Consider the following 11,866-nt stretch of genomic DNA (forward strand, 5'->3'; position numbering starts at 1 on the left):
AAGCAGGCGAGCACGCATTGCTCTCAGAACACTTTCCTATATGAGCTCCTCGAGAAAGACGTCGATAGTTCCTGTTTGGTTTGGTTTATGAGGTTTAACTTCACAAAGGAGACAATGAAAGACGTCGTAGAAGGGGACGCCTGAAATTACGACCACCTGGGGTTCTTTACCGTGCACTGACATCACACAGCACACGGGCGCCTTGTGTTTCGCCTCCATCGAAAAGCTGCCACCGTGGCCAGGATTCCGCATCTTTGGGCACAGTAGTCGAGCGGCCAAATAACTGCATAACCAGGGCGGGCCTCCTTTAGCTTGTGATCTGTTTTATACGTAATATTTCTAATAACGAAGAGACCATTTAAAGAAACATGTTCTACTTGATTCTACATGGCTCCCTTATTCGACCAAGAATTGATCTGTATTTTGTGAGCGCGCTGTCCTTATGCCACAGACGTTGGAAAACCGGTCAGGAAGGTGACGCACATCACGTGACAGGCTGCGTCACTAATGTAAACGACGTGACTAAACTTTATGAGATTGCTTCCAGCCCTTGATCAGTGATCGAATTGCAGCAGTTCTGCTATCAAAGCGGCTCGTGTCATACGCCCACCATCCGTCTGCTTCGACTTAAGGCCACCTATGTAGTGCACACTAATATATCGGCCGGAACTGTGGACCTAGAACGCACCCTCGGCCCTGCATAATGTTCGGGACGATTCAGGACTCCCCTTGTTTCCTCAAGGCCAGCTATAGTGGCCAGGCCTGTAAAGAGCCACTTTAGGAAGCTTCGTACTGATTGCGAAATAAACGCTACTACCCAGCGTGCCCGATGATAAAACTTCAAATGTCCTCTCTGCGCTACATCTGCAGAAGACTTGCGCACATACATGACTATACTTTTGAAAAACACGTCCGTTAAGCCTTCCGCTGAAATGGAGCATATTACATTTTTAGTACAATTACAATGCAGCAGCTGTGAAAGAATCAAGGCTTTCTGCTGCTGCTGTATACCACGAAAACAAGCAAAACAAGCTATATATTGAGTCTCTTTGTCGCGGTTTATAGCGCAAAATTTTCAGGGAACGCATTTTTATTCCTCCTCAAACACCAAGACTTGGCAGCACTAAGGTACACACTTCGCAGCCTCTTCAACGTTGCACAAAGCAGCCTTTGATGTTTGAACTGTTTCATACGAGACAATAAAGCCTTGGCTGAAGCCTGTGGTAATATTTTGAGACATTTTATTGAATATAATGATGAGCTATCTATCGCAGCTTTATTCAACGTCTCTAACAAAACTAATGGACTGTCATGTCAACAATGGACGCTCCTGCCAGCTGCAATCCCAGTGCTTTCAGTTAATAGCAGCAATACCTGATTAGTGCTATCTCGTATTTTTCAAAACTCAAAAATCCAAATAAAATAATTTTAAAATCCCGAAAAGTATGAATTCGAAAGGCCGACTCTAAATAGAACCGATTTTTGTCTTTCTCGCTTTGTCACCTATGAATTTTAACCAACTTTCCCAACTTTCTGCTCTTCTAAATTGAACTGTTAAACTCATTCGCTGCTCATACTAACTGATGTCATCTTGTACTCTGTTTAATAAATATTTTTTCACATTTCCTTTATTAGAAATTATTTTCTTTCCACAAGCAATACAACACATAAAAACAGCAGCGCGCATAGCACAAGGAACTAACAGTGCCCTCCAACGTTTCTACACAGGTGCTATAGCGGCGCTTCTTACTATATCACTCCTGTACCAACCGCCTTTGTTTGTACCAATAGTGAAAGACGAATTACTCCTCAATGCTTGGACAATATAGATCTTACTCGGTTTCATGAAAACTAATTATTTGGCCTCGAACGGGCAATCTTTATTTGGTAATTTAACTCACTGAAACGAAACGTACCTCTATAATATACAATGAAATAGGTCATTAGTACATACAACTATCATAAGTTACCCATCTGTTTTTAGTCTATAATGGCCACAGCTCTTGCACTTCATAGCAGTCACGGCACTCGTCCTTGCCACACGCACTGTTTCAAAACTGCGGCGCTTATGTACAAAGGAAACACTGCTCTAGGTCGCATCACAATCCCCACTCTGAGCAAAACAAGGAACTCAAGGGCAGCTGCGACACTGTTGGCTTTACTGTGTTAAATATGCGACATTTTTGTTGAGCAGAAAAAATAAAAATTGGAGGCTTATCAAGGTTAAGCCCAGTGGATGCGAAGCATGTTAAGCAGCTGCCTCATTGTGGATGGGCCTAAGTAACGGAGACGTGGTTTTAGGTTAATCGTCGTCCTTTATTCTTTGCAGCCCGACAAACACACTCTTATGGTCCGTAAATGCATGACTCTTGGTTTGCACGTCACTTACGCATACACGCCCGGCGCAAAGGCGCTGGCGCGGTTGCGGGCACAGAGACTGACGCGACGGCGGGCGCGCGCCGCTTCATCCCTGGCGTGACGTCACATATCACGTGATGCAGCGATGGTGGCGCCGCCGCCGCGTCGCGCGCGACGGCGCGAACCGAAGCGTGGAGGCCTCCGCCGGGCGACGTCCGACGACGCGATATGAGGCCCCATCTGCAGCCGGTGTGACGTCATCACGTGACGTCACATCATGTGATCTCACTTCAAGGTCAATGGTGGCCACCGCCGGGAGGCGACCGACAGCGCGATATTGTAACCCGTGCTAACCGTGTCACTTCTGGAGGGAGAAGAAGACGAAGTTCTGCAGAGTGCGCGTGGTTCTGGGACGCCGCTGCTTTTGCCTGGTAAAGCGCCTGCTCTCTGCCTCCTGTGCCTCAACCCCGTCCTTTGACTCTGTCCTTCTGGACTGCCGTCCGGGTAGCGGTAGAACCCGTGACATTCTGGTGGAGGTGCGGTGTAAATGCATCACAGCCCCTCAAAACCCGCTACTCTGAGTTCGCCCCCAAGTCTTAGCCGCCGCCCCTTCGACGAGGAGGCCGAGATACGTGCCAGCCGGCGACTTCAAGGGCTTGCCCCTGAATTTGGTCTGTTGCCGAACTCAGGCTCTTCACTACTTACAATGGCCCGGAGTACCACGACCCAATGTCAACAGACGGACTCGTTTCTTGCACCGTCCGTGGTGTACCTACCGATGGCTCTTCGAGCGGCTGCCACGTTCCATGGCGATGCCTCCGAAGATGTGGAGGATTGGCTGGAGCAGTACGAACGTGTGGCCCGCCACAATGGCTGGAATGCCGAAAACTGTCTTCAGAATTTGCATTTCTGCCTGGACAGTACGGCTCGGCACTGGTTCGAAAACCACGAGGCCTCCCTTACATCCTGGGACACCTGTAAGGAAGAGCTGCGACGAACGTTTGCCAATCAGTATCGGCGACAGCGAGCAGAAGACCTTCTGCAAACGAGAGTACAACGACCCGACGAAACTGTAACGAGTTTTGTTCAAGACGTCCTTCGACTTAGCTCCCGTGCCGACCCCCGTGCCACCGAGGAAAAAAAGGTGCGTGCACTTATGCGGGGCGTCAAGAGTGACATTTTCGGCGGGCTTATTCGTGATCCGCCGACTACAGTGGCACAATTTGTAAATGAGGCGACGAACATCGAGCGAGCCTTGGTTACGCGAGCGGACCATTATCGTCGCCTTGCTGGAGGTCCCAGCGTTTCCAACCTTTCAGCTGCTCGCTTTCCTGTCGGTTCCCTCGACACCGCAAACCTACGCGAGATCATCCGCGAAGTTGTACGCGAGGAAATACGGCAGCTGCTTCCACCTGCTGATGGTACGGCATCCTGCGCCCTCACGGATGCTGTCCGCGAAGAAGTACAACGTGCCCTTTATCCACAGTGCTCCGTTGCTTCTTCACCTACTCAGCCCATTGAGACGTACGCGTCCGTTGCTAGTCGCCCGCCTCCGCAGCAGCCACCACCGCCGCCTGCTCGCCGTCAGTACTTGCCTGCACAACCCCGTGTCCCTGTGTACGATCTTCGTCAGCAGCAGCAATGGATGAGCAAGGCTGACGCGTGGAGGACAACCGACCAACGCCCACTATGCTTCCACTGGGGAGAAGCAGGCCACGTCTACCGTCGCTGCCCTTACCGCGAGCTTGGTCTTCGCGGTTTCCAGCGGAATGCTCCCCGCCCGGAGTTCGGCGAGCAACCCCGCGACATCGCGGACTATCTGCGCCGTTCACCACCACCCGACCGGTCTTCAGGTCGCGACCTTCGCTCGACACCGTCCCGCCGGTACGATTCTCCCCTTCGCAGCAATCGACGGCAAAGCCTGTCCCCTCATCGGGAAAACTAAGCCCGGCGACGTCTGGAGGTGACGTTGCCGAACCCGTTCCTGTTAAAGAGCCTCCACGTTATTCGCCCCGCTCCCCCACGCGAACCGACGATCAACCCGACGACCTTCCCGATGAACTTCGCGCCGAACTTCTCGCCGAACTTCCCGCCGAGCTTTCCGACGAGCTTTCTGACCAACTTCACGACGAACTCCCCGACGGAGCTTCCGACGACCGTCGCGCCACAGTGTACAATAACCTCGATGTTGTGATCGACGGATACGACGTGACGGCCCTCGTTGACACCGGTCAAGACTATTCTGTTATGAGTGGGGAGCTATGCCGCCGACTTCGCAAAGTAACGACGCAGTGGGATGGCCCCGATATCAGAACCGCTGGAGGCCACCTCGTGAGACCAATCGGCAGATGCACTGCTCGTATTGAGATTAACGGTCTCAGGTGCCCGGTTATCTTTGTTGTACTATCGAAATGTTCCAGAGACATTATTCTCGGCATGGATTTTTTGAGTGATTGCAGCGCTGTAATCGACTTTACCGACCGCCGCCTCACGCTTCGTCAACCTCGATATACCTCGGCGCAAACAAAGCCCCAAGTTTGCACGGCACGGGTCCTGGCGGAGCACGTAACCGTACCGCCCCAGTCTAGCGTATTTCTCCCTGTCACGTCCGACCACGTTGCTTCTGGCGAAGTTCTGCTGGAAGGAAGTGCTCAACTGCTTCTTGAACGGGGTCTTGGTGTTGCTCGAGGTATCGCGCAGCTGGATACTGGCTGCGTACACGTCCTAGTCACCAACTTTTGTGGCACTCCACAGCGCCTTACGAAAGGCACGGCTCTCGGTACCATGGAGAGCATTACCGCCCCTATTCAAGTTGTTGCCCTGTCTGAAGGTGCTTGCTCATCCTCTTCGCAGCAGAACGATGCACCTTTGGGTGTAAGCATTGCACCTAATCTCTCTGTGAGCGAGAGGGCCGAATTGATAGCGCTGCTTGCAGAATTCCAAGACTGCTTCTCTACGTCATCCGGAGTTCGCCAGACGACCATTGCCAAACACAGAATAATTACCGATGACGCTGCTCACCCTGTTCGTCAGTCGCCTTACCGAGTTTCTTTCAAAGAACGTGAAATTATTCAGAACCAAGTGCAAGAAACGCTGGCCGACGATATAATTCAACCCTCGCACAGCCCATGGGCAGCTCCAGTGGTACCAGTAAAGAAAAAGGATGGCACTGTTCGATTCTGTGTTAACTATCGCCGTCTCAACAACGTCACCAAGAAGGATGTTTATCCCCTTCCTCGCATTGATGACGCACTTGATCATCTGCGACATGCCCGTTACTTTTCATCCATAGATCTGAAAGGTGGTTACTGGCAAATCGAAGTTGATGAGCGCGACCGAGAGAAGACTGCTTTTATCACCCCGGATGGTCTGTATGAGTTTAAAGTGATGCCGTTCGGCCTCTGCACCGACCCAGCAACCTTTCAGCGCGTTATGGACACCGTCTTGGCCGGACTGAAGTGGCAAACTTGTCTGGTCTACCTTGACGATGTTGTAATCTTCTCAAGCACGTTCTCCGATCATCTTCTTCGCCTGACAGCAGTACTACAAGCTATAAGAAGCGCAGGCCTCACTCTGAAGCCAACAAAGTGCACGTTTGCCTACGATGAATTAAAATTTCTTGGCCACGTCGTCAGCAGCGCGGGTGTTTGTCCAGATCCCGATAAAACAGCCGCCGTCACCTCCTTTCCTACACCATCGGACAAGAACGCTGTACGGAGGTTTCTGGGCCTCTGTGCTTACTACAGGCGCTTTGTTCCCAATTTTTCTCATGTCGCTGCACCACTTACTCATCTCACGAAGGAGAACGTCGCCTTCCAGTGGTCGGATGAACAGCAGCGTGCATTCGACCGCCTTAAACAAAGCTTACAGACCTCCCCTGTACTCGGGCACTTTGACCAGGACGCCGAGACTGAAGTTCATACAGACGTCAGCAACAAGGGCCTCGGAGCCGTGCTCATTCAAAAACAGAACGCGACCGAGCGTGTAATCGCTTACGCAAGTCGAACATTATCGAAGGCGGAGGCTAACTACTCGACCACTGAAAAAGAATGTCTCGCGGTAGTTTGGGCGATTAATAAGTTCAGACCCTACTTGTACGGACGCCCATTTCAGGTGGTTACCGACCATCACTCTCTATGTTGGCTCAGCACTCTGAGAGACCCTTCAGGGCGACTTGCACGGTGGGCCCTTCGGTTGCAAGAATTCGATGCTACAATAGTTTATAAGTCCGGTCGCAGGCACACAGATGCTGACTGCCTCTCGAGAGCCCCTATAGAATCAGCATCTGACGGTAAAGACGACGAGTATGAAGATGCTTTTATAGGTACCATAAGCACGGTCGATATGGCAGCACGGCAGCGACACGACACTGAACTCCGTGAAGTAATCGCCCATCTGGAAGGTCAAGGCACCATTCCACGCGTCTTCTTGCGCGTTCTACCCGCATTACGTCTTCGCAACAATGTACTATACAAAAAGAGCTTCACAGCGAGTTCGAGGTCTTGGCTACTGGTTATTCCGGCTGACCTACGTAATGAAATTATGGACGCCTGTCATGACGACCCAACTTCCGGGCATTTGGGATACAGCCGAACGCTCGCACGAATTCGTTCCAAGTATTACTGGCCTCAACTTGCTAAGACTGTCCGTCACTATACCAGGACCTGCCGCGAATGTCAAAGACGTAAGACTCCGCCCGTACAACCCGCAGGACATCTTCACCCTATTCCGCCGCCTATGATTCCGTTCCAGCAGGTAGGCATGGACCTTCTCGGACATTTTCCTACATTCAACTCGGGACATCGCTGGCTTGCTGTTGCCAAGGAATACCTCACGCGGTATGCTGAATCGCCAGCTTTACCTTCTGAAACAGTGGCTGATGTAGCGAAGTTTTTCGTCGAGTTCATCTACCTCCAGCACGGTGCTCCCGAAGTCTTAATCACAGATCGCGGTGCAGCGTTCGTGTCCCAGCTAATTGCAGAGATCTTGCGTTTAAGCAACACGTAACACCACAAATCCGCAGGGCATCTTCACCCTATTCCGCCGCCTATGACTCCGTTCCAGCAGGTAGGCATGGACCTGCTAGGACCTTTCCCTACGCCCAACTCGGGACACCGCTGGATTGCTGTTGCTACGGATTACCTCACACGGTATGCTGAATCGCGAGCTTTACCTTCTGCAACAGCGGCTGATGTAGCGAAGTTTTTGTCGAGTCCATCGTCCTGCGTCACGGTGCTCCCGAAGTCTTGATCACAGATCGCGGTGCCGCGTTCGTGTCCCAGCTAATGGCGGAGATCTTGCGTTTAAGCAACACGCACCACCACAAAACTACCGCATACCACCCCCAAACGAATGGGCTCACAGAGCGCCTTAATAAGACTATGGCCGACATGATATCTATGTATGTGGACGTCGAGCACCGTACATGGGACGACATTCTCCCCTACGTAACTTTCGCTTACAACACCGCAACTCAGGAAACAACCGGGTTTTCGCCGTTCCGCCTGGTGCATGGCCGAGAGGTGATTACCATGCTTGACTCCATGCTTTCCCATGAGCCGGAGGCCTACTCTTACGACGATGTCCAACTGGTAACCCAGCACGCAGAAGAAGCCCGACAGTTGGCACGACTACGCATCCAAGACCGCCAGCACGTCGATGCACGCAGGTACAACCTCCGGCATCGTGAAGTTCATTTTGCACCTGGTGATAAAGTGTGGGTGTGGACTCCCGTTCGCCGTCGCGGTCTCAGCGAGAAGCTGCTAAAACGTTACTTTGGCCCATACGAGGTCGTTCGCCGTATAAGCGACATAAATTACGAGGTGATTCCGATTTTTCCAAGCACATCTCGTCGGCCCCCTCATCCTGAAGTGGTGCATGTGGTTCGCCTCAAAACTTACTGTGAACGCTAGAACCACGTATTCTGACTCTGAGCTCTGCTCGATTTAACGTTTCAGTTACGCTGGAGCGCGCATCGGGACGATGCGCCTTTCAGGGGGAGGAGTAGTGTAACCCGCGCTAACCGTGTCAGTTCTGGAGGGAGAAGAAGACGAAGTTCTGCAGAGTGCGCGTGGTTCTGGGACGCCGCTGCTTTTGCCTGGTAAAGCGCCTGCTCTCTGCCTCCTGTGCCTCAACCCCGTCCTTTGACTCTGTCCTTCTGGACTGCCGTCCGGGTAGCGGTAGAACCCGTGACAATATGAGGCCCCATCTGCAGCCGGTGTGACGTCATCACGTGACGTCATGTCACGTGATGACGTCACACCGGTGACCGGTGGGGTCACGTGACGTCATGTCACGTGACCCCACTTCAGGGTCAATGGTGGCCACCGCCGGGCGTCGCGCGAACGCCCGAAACCTACGTTAATATGCTTCGCATAATAAGTTCGCAAAAATATCCCAATAAAAACACCACCTTTGGCGACGCGCATATGGAAAACTTTTGCCCTTTCCATTTAGCAGCCTCAGTCCTCTTTAATAGTAGGGCAGGAGTCAAAGCCGATCCATGTTTTGTTTGCAAACAACAACACCTCTTTTTTTGTAGAGCAGAGCCAAGCAGAGGTGGCCTTGCTTAGGCACAAATTCATTCGTTGGACACAAATTACAAAAATGCATATGCCTATAAACTAGCATTCCGGATTGAATATATTGCCTGTAATATATACATACTCATTCATGACAGCGCAAACTAATAAAGGGTGTCTTTGAAGGGGAGCCATTTCGCTGCTCCCTGCCCTGAACACATTTAAACTCGATGCTTGTCTAAACTATAAGCACACTGGACAAGGTGCAACTTTATCCCCTGAAGGTGATATCAACGGGTGCCGCAACATAGAAAAGCAGATAACGCTCTGCAAACGCCTGGCTAAACCAACTTCAAGTGACGCGCACTGACACCAAAAAATAGCACTCGCGATGTCAGTGCACATTAAAGATCCCAGGTGGCCGAAATTGCTCCGTAGCCCTTCACTACGGCTTCTTTTTCCCTCTTTCCACTTCAACTTCCACCTTCATCATTTCCCTTTCGGCGTGGTTCACGTGCGCTGACGCATAGCACACGGGCGCCTCTTCTTTTCGCCTCCATCGAAACGCGGACGGCGCGGTCGAGATGTGACCGGGTACTGCGGCACAATGTGTTAGTACTTTGGATTATAATTTTTTCACTTCAAAAAGGTGGCGTTTCGTGGTGTTGGAACAGAGATGTGTGTCCTAGAGTACTCACGATTTTCCTGCATAGCATAGCCCGTTATTAGGATTACCAGACTATAATCCCAAACAAATGAAGCAATGACATGAAATTGATTCGAAAAAACATTTTATCCCTGAATTGCGCCAAAATTTTTACAGGAGTTCTTTCTTAACTTCTCAAGCTTTGAGCGTTTGTTTGAAAGTTATTGTCATATCTCAACAACCGCCTTCGTCCGTCGTCAGCTCTAGGGTATTGTGTGCTGTGAGTAATGTGCCGTTTCTGTATGGCGCATACATATGTGCGATGGTAATTCCTATAGACCCATTCACTGTCAGGTTTAGCAGGTGGCGGTTGTGGCAACCCTGTATATCGGAGAAGCCATAACGTTGGGCGGTTCTAAACTTAAAAGCAACTACTAGCATCCTCCCTGCTGCGTGCCGCTAATTTGTCGGATACTTGAGACGCCGTTTGGAACGCCGTCCAACCAGAGCTGGGATTACACCGACGCCGTATCCGTAGGCCCTCTCCCACACTTTCTTTCTCCCTCTCTCACGTTGCGTTATGCGCTCCATGGTTGCCAGGAAGGCTGCAATGACGTGACGCGAATAAGCTCTATTCGTAGTCAGGGAATGGTCGTTTTGCTATATTTAATCAAATAATTTGGTCGTTTTTTATAGAAAAAACTGGCGGGGGCTTAGCTAAGGTTAAGCCTGGATTCTTGAAGCGAAAAGGCTTTATGATTCAGCCTATGAGTATGCTTATGTTTTAGCTTATGGTTATGCTTTATGCTTTAGGCATGTCAGACCGTCTTTCCCATCAGCGAACGTCACGAAGAGCGGGTGAGCGGTGAATGATCAGCCATTGAATCTGCGCGTACGGGCTTGGGTAAAGTGGCGAGAGGACACCACGTGACACGACTCAGATCCACGCTCGCAAATTCATTTGCTGGTACTTTATCGCCCATCCGCCTGTCGTGACGCAGGCTGCTGGGGTGCGCAGGCCTTGTAAAGATCTTGGTGGTGACGGTCAGACTCGGCTTTGCTTCGTCGTTTAGCGAGACGTCTCGTTGTTCGGGTGTCTCGGACGCTTGTTGAGCTTTGAGCCTTTCATTTCTTCACTCGTTTTCAGCCAACTCCCGTGGTAGCACTCCTGCATCCATAGTATGCATCGGCGGCATGTTAAAGACGCTCCGTGTCTGCTCTTCTTTCAATGACATGTTTACGGCTAGCACGGCGCTATGCTTTCGTGCCTTAAAAAAAAAAAAACGATTTATTTATAGGAAGGGAAACGCACGGTAACTGTCTCACTTGATTTCTGTGGACACCGCAACCGCGTCGTAAGGGAAGGGAGGAAGATAGGAGTGAAAGTGGATAGAGAGAAAGAGGAGCCGTAGTGGAGGGCTACGGAGTAATTTCGACCACCTGGGGATCTTTAACGTGCTTTCGTGCCTAAATGTGCATGCTTGGGAGTGAAGGTGGAAAGAGAGAGAAAGGGAAGTTGTCGTAGAGGGCTACTGAGTACTTTCGACCACCTGGGGATCTTTAACGTGTGCTGCCCTCCACTACTGACTCCCCTTTCTCTGTTTCGACTTTCACTGCCACCTTCCTCCCTTCCCTTAAGGTGCGATTCAGGTGTCCACAGAGCTAGTGTGACATACTGCGCCTTTCCCTTCTTGTGACGGGGTCAGCGGCGGCGACCTGCTCTATGCGTGATGTCACTTGTGCTCCACATAAGCCGGCTCACGCGAAGCGCGGTGTTGACTAGCGTAGTGAAGCAGCTTCTCGCTTCAAACACCACGTATTATGGCCCGCTGCCGTCAGTATGCGGATTTTTGGATTGGATTGGAAAACATTTATTTCGTCGCTCAAGCAGGTCGATGGAGAGACGTACTAGATGGCCGCTAGTCCATGGCTGGCGGCGACCTTATTAGCCCGCTCGATGGCCCGTAGTTGAATCTGCGGGTCCGAGCTGACCAGCACGGCTTCCCACTGCTCGGGAGAAGGGAGCTGTATTAATTCCACCGCAGGTGGATCATTTGCGCAGTTCCAGAGAATATGATCATATGTAGCTCTTTCGCCGCATTTACTGCAGGTTGGATTGTACTGGCCTGGGTACATCAGTGCAAGCACCGCCGGATTTAGGAGAGAGCGTGTTTGTAGTCGGCGCCAGGTAACTTCCTGTGCCTTTGTTAAAGATTTGTGGGGGGGGCGGATATGTGTGCCTTTCCAGCCTGAAGTGATGGGTAATGTCATGAAAAGAAATTAACCCGTCCTTCGTGAAATTCGGGTCGGAGGGCGCGCTCACTGCCCGGTCGACGAAACC

The sequence above is a fragment of the Amblyomma maculatum genome, chromosome 11 (assembly GCF_055883805.1).
Source record: "Amblyomma maculatum isolate TAMU_Amacu chromosome 11, ASM5588380v1, whole genome shotgun sequence".
In the NCBI taxonomy this organism is placed as follows: Eukaryota; Metazoa; Arthropoda; class Arachnida; order Ixodida; family Ixodidae; genus Amblyomma; species Amblyomma maculatum.